The following is a 6,000-nucleotide window of genomic DNA, read 5'->3' as shown; positions in this document are numbered from 1 at the left end:
TAGTGAAAACTGAAGGAATCAAGATGCCCCACGAAAATAACATTAAGAGTCTGGATGAGGAAGAGTACTACAAATACTTGGGTATCCTTCAAGCTGACAACATCAAGCACACTGAAGTCAAGAAAAAGATTAGAGGTGAATACATCAAGAGAGTGAAGAAGATCTTAAAATCCAAACTCAATGGAGGAAATACCATAAAGGCAATCAACACCTGGGCAATCCAAGTCATTAGGTACACAGCTGGAATAGTGGACTGGACTCAAGCAGAACTAAAAGCAATGGATAGGCAGACCAGAAAAATAATGACAATGAATCATGCCCTTCATCCACGCAGCAGTGACATTGATAGACTTATCTACCAAGGCAAATAGGTGGGCGTGGAATGCTACAAGTACATCAGATGGTTGAAGAAGAAAAAATGGCTTTGGAAGAATATCTGAAGAACAATGATGAAGATGCACTGAAATTAGTATATCAGGAAGGCTTACTAACTACTGGAGAGACCAAACTGGCCTTCAAGAAAGACCAAATGAAGAACAGAATAGAGGCATGGGAAGACAAAGCACTACATGGCCAATACATGAAAAAAATAGCTGGGAAAGCAGATAATAATAAAACCTGGCAATGGCTAAGAGCAGGAAAATTGAAGAAAGAGACCGAGGGACTAATTCTGGCTGCACAAGACCAAGCCTTAAGGACAAATGCATACAAAGTCAAAATTGAGAAGACAGCAACAGACAGTAAGTGCCGCCTATGCAAAGAAGCTGAAGAAACAGTGGACCACTTGGTAAGCTGTTGCAAGAAGATTGCACAGACTGATACAAGCAGCGGCATGACAAAGTAGCAACAATGGTGCATTGGAAGATCTGCAAAAAATATCATTTGCCTGTAAGCAAAAACTGGTGGGATCATAAAATAGAGAAAGTCATAGAAAATGATAAAATTAAACTGCTCTGGGACTTCAGAATTCAAACAGACAAGCACCTGCAACATAACACCCCAGACTTAACAATTGTCGATAAGAAAGACAAAAAAGTCTGGATAGTGGATGTGGCAGTGCCTGGAGATAGCAGAATAGAAGAGAAAGAACTGGAGAAGATAAAACAAAATACAAAGACCTACAAATAGAATAGAAGACTGTGCAAAGCAAGCAAGGTAGTACAATAGTCATAGGCTCCTGGGTGCAATCCCCAAACAATGGAGCGCACTGAAAACCATTGGCATGGTCAAATTCGCCTAATTAGTCAATTGCAAAAGGCAGCCTTATTAGGAACTGCTCCATCCTGCGACGATATCTGTAATACACAAACATCCCACATCTGCGATCCCAGGGTCCGGTAAGGACTCGATAGGTAGACAAACTGCCAAAATACCAGTCTGAATCATCGGGCTGGACTGTGCGATGATCGATTAATTATAATAATAATAATAAATAATATAATCCTGCGACGATACACTGTAATACCATCAAACATCCACAATCTGCCTATCCCAGGTCATGGGTAAGGACTCGATAGGTAGACAAATGCCAAATCCAGTCTGAACATCTGGCTGACTGTGCGATGATCCATAATAATAATAATAATAATAATAAATCATAATAATAATAATCCCCCAGTGAGGCACTACCTTGACGTGGTTGTGGGGCTTGTGTACTCTGAGGAAGATGAGAGCTATGCCAGAGGTTCAACCATACTGGACAGGTCTCATCAGAAGAGTCAGACAAAGAGTGTCTCTCCCATAACAAATATGGTGAGACGTAAATTTCAGAATGCCATACTGGCTCGGATGTCGCCCGGGTTAACAAGGTCCGCGCTAGATATTGGAGTTCTGGATATCTGGTGAAAAATGGGTTACAGGACTCAGGACTGATGGCTGAGCAACCAGGGCCAGCAGCTGCAGAACTACTGGAAGAAAAGGTGTTTAAACATCTAGTCCAACCCCCTGCTCAGGCAGGAAACCCTATACCATTTTCGGACAAATGGCTGTCCAGTTTATTCTTAAAAACTTCCAGTGTTGGAGCATTACCGCTTCTGGAGGCAGGTTTGTTCCACTGGTTAATGTTCTAACTGTCAGGAAGTTTCTCCTTAGTTCTAGGTTGCTTCTCTCCTTGATTAGTTTCCACCCGTGCTTCTGTCCTGCCTTCAGGTACTTTGGAAAAAGCTTGACTCCCTCTTCTTTGTGGCAAGCCCCTGAGATATTGAATTACTGCATCATGTCCCCCATCCTTATCTTCGTTAAACTAGAAATAGCCAATTCCAGCAGCCGTTCCTTATAGCTTTAGCCTCCAGTCCCTAATCATCTTTGTTGCTCTTCTCTGTACTCTTTCTAGAGTCTCAACATCTTTTTTACATCGTGGTGACAAAAACTGGATGCAGTATTCCAAGTGTGGCCTTACCGAGGCATTGTAGAGTGGTATTAACACTTCACGTGATCTTGATTCTATCCCTCTGTTAATGCAGCCTAGCACTGTGTTGGCCTTTTTGGCAGCTGCAGCACACTGCTGGCTCATATTTAAGTGATTGTCCACTAGGACTCAGAGGTCCCTCTCACAGTTACTACTATTGAGCAAGGTGCCACCTATGCTGTACTTGTGCATTTGGTTTTTCTTGCCTAAATGTATGAGGCTCCTGCCACGAGCAGGGGGGTTGGACTGCAAGACCTCCGACATCCTTCCAGCTTCAAATACTGCATTCTAACCATTGCGCCACTATGGCTCTAAATAATTAATAAATAAATTAAACAAACAAACAAGCAAACAAACAAATGCTAAAGAAAGCTTAAATACTGGGATATTTATTTATTTATTTATTTATTTATTTATTTATTTATTTGACTTATATACCACTTTAGGTGCAAGCACTCTCTAAGCAGTGTACACCAGTAAGCAATGTATATATATATTTACATTGCCCCCAACAATCTGGGTCCTCATTTTACCTACCTCGGAAGGATGGAAGGCTGAGTCAACCTTGAGCCGGTGAGATTTCAACCGCTGACCTGCTGAACACAGTCAGCTAAAGTGGCCTGCAGTACTGCACTCTAACTGCTGCGCCACCTCGGCTCTTATATTTGACTACCATAGTTGTTATTTACTTACAGAGAAGTACCCCAAGCATCTAGAGCAGTGGTTCTCAACCTGTGGGTTGGGACCCCATTTGGGGTCGAATGACCATTTCACGGGGGTCGCCAAACAACACAGTCCGCCATTTTTCCCCCTTTTCCTTAGCTGTGCTACTCCCTTTTATTCTATTGGCTTTTGAAAGCCAATAGAATAGACTCTCTTGAATAGAGTCTAATTCTATTGGCTTTCAAAAGCCAATAGGAATTGCCCAGGCTGTCTCTGCCCTGCTGAGCCCGCCAAAAGTCCCATTCTGCAAACGGTGCTGCACCAGTTGAGTAGTCCTCAACTTACGACCGGTTGAGTAGTCCTCGACTTACAACCAGTTGGGGGTTGCAGCATTAAAAAGGATGAGAACCACTGATCTAGAGCAGTATTCTTCATAACTGTAAGATAAATGGACTTCAGTTCCCAGAATTCCTCATGGTGGCTGAGGAATTTGGGGGGTTGAAGCCCACAAAATCTAGAGTTCCCATGATTGAAAAACATTCCTCTAGAGCAGGGCTAGGCAACCTTGGCTCTTTTACGACTTGTGGACTTCAATCCCCAGAATTCCGGAACAAGCCAGGCTGACTCAGGAACTCTGGGTGTTGCCTACCCCTGCTCTAGAGGACTTTGGATGCTTGGCAACTGGTTCATATTCATGATGGTTGCAGTGTTCCAGGGTCAAGTGATCCCCCTTTGCGACCTTCGGACAAAGAATGATGATGAGGAAGCCAGATTCACTTAACAACCCTATTAGTGACTTAACAACTGCAGCGATTCACTTAACAATGGTGGCAAGGAAGGTTGTAAAATGGGCCCAAACTCAATAACTGTCTAGCTTAGCGATGGAAATTTGGAGCTCACTTATGGTCAAAAGCCAAAGACTACCTGTATGGAGCTAAGTGTTTGTGCACTAATGATGTTATTTTGTTTGTTAAGAAAACCACCAAGCTCAGAGAGAACCAGGGACCCCTCATTTCAGCCCTGAGCTACAAATATCCTCTTAAGAAAAATGTACTTTGGCTTATTTTATATTTTATTTTATAAATAAAAAAATGGGATCAAAAATCATGTGGACCTTTATCTGTCCTAGGGCATCAGTAGGCATTTTTTGCCCATGCAGTCTCTGTCTGGCCCTCCAGAAGATTTCCTGATTCCAATTGAAGTTGGTAGAATTTCTCTTAGATCTGCCATTCAGGTGACTAAAATTAGGCACAGGCAATAGATCTAATTCAAAGTCACTCAAGACTAGACATGTCAAACTCGCGACGTCACGTGACGTCGCATGATGTATCGGAGCTTTTTCACTATTGCCGGCAATGGGGTGGGCGCGGCTTCGGTATGATGAAACCGGCCCGTGGACTGGCAGTTTGACACCCCTGCTCAAGACACTTAGAAGGATTTCTCTGGAAGAAGCTAAGGAAGAAATGAGAGCATTAAATAAGATTCTGCAGAGCACCAGGCATCAGAATGTAAATCAGCTTGAAGGATATCACATGGATTCCTGCTTTACCCAAATATATCCACATACTTTGACATAAAGGAGACCAGATTTGCCTCAAAGGACATGGGTCAAATGTGTGAGATTTCAGAAATATGTCTTCTTCCCTCTGGGACCTGCTTTTGAAGCCACAAGATGTTGAGACTCTAGAAAGAGTGCAGAGAAGAGCAACAAAGATGATCAGGGGACTGGAGGCTAAAACATACAAAGAACGGTTGCTGGAATTAGTTATGCCTATTTTATTGAAAAGAAGGACTAGAAGAGACATGATAGCAGTGTTCCAATATCTCAGGGGTTGCTACAAAGAAGAGGGAGTCAAGCTATTCTTCAAACTATCTGAAGGCAGGACAAGAAGCAATGGATGGAAAGTCATCAAGGAGAGAAGCAACCTAGAACTAAGAAGAAAATTCCTGACAGTTAGAACAATTAACCCATGGGATGACTTGCCTCCAGAAGTTGTGAATGCTGGAAATTTTTAAGAAAAGATCGGACAACTATTTTTCTCAAATGCTATAGGGTTTCCTAGCTGAGTAGAAGGTTGGACTAAAGACCTCCAAGGTCCCTTCCAGATTCTATTCTATTCTATTCTATTCTATTCTATTCTATTCTATTCTATTCTATTCTATTCTATGTATTTATTTATTTGTATCCCTAACTTATTATTTTTACAAATACCTTAGGTGGCATATATACACAACACACTTCTCCCCCCTTTTCACACAACAACAACCCAGTGAGGTGGATTGGACTGAAAGAGGGGGACTGGCCCAAAGTCACCCAGCTAGTTTTCATCCCTAAGGTAGGATTTGAACCCACAGCCTCCTGCTTTCTAGCCTGGTGCCTTTCCCACTAGACCAAACTGGCATAATAGATGCGCTCTACATTGTAATTGCGAAAATCATGGTCTTTCTTTCCTCTAATCCTCAAGGGAGTTTCATCATCCCTGAATCCCTGAACATGGCAAGCAACCTGCTGCAACATCTTGATAAATCTTGCCTGGAAAGCCAGATGCCAAATACACGATTCCTCTGGAGCCAATGTGTTCAGAGTGACGTGCAGCCACTTGGGGTGCAGAAGTAACTCCCCACCATCCTGGGAAGTTGTGGTTGGACTTTCTCTCTCTTTTGAAGGCAGAACAGAAGAGTTGGGAGGGGCCTTGGAGGTCTTCCAGTCCAACTGCCCCCCTGAAATGTTTCTGAGGGCTACCATAAGAGCTAAGCTGCTGCTCCTTCTCCTGCTTCTGCTTCTATTGCCCAGTGCAGCTGCTTGGAGAAAATGTCCCCTTGATTTCAGCAAGGATCAAAATGGGGTGTCCAATTTTTACCGTCCAGGAGACCTCTATATTGGCGGAATTGTGTCTCTGAGATCAATCTGGAAGGCCATAGCAACCTTC

This window comes from Crotalus tigris, unplaced genomic scaffold (genome assembly GCF_016545835.1).
Source record: "Crotalus tigris isolate CLP2741 ecotype Arizona unplaced genomic scaffold, ASM1654583v1 scf7180000024423.372371, whole genome shotgun sequence".
Taxonomy (NCBI): Eukaryota; Metazoa; Chordata; class Lepidosauria; order Squamata; family Viperidae; genus Crotalus; species Crotalus tigris.
The sequence above is the reverse complement of the archived record's forward strand: the minus strand, read 5'-3'. Positions refer to the sequence as shown.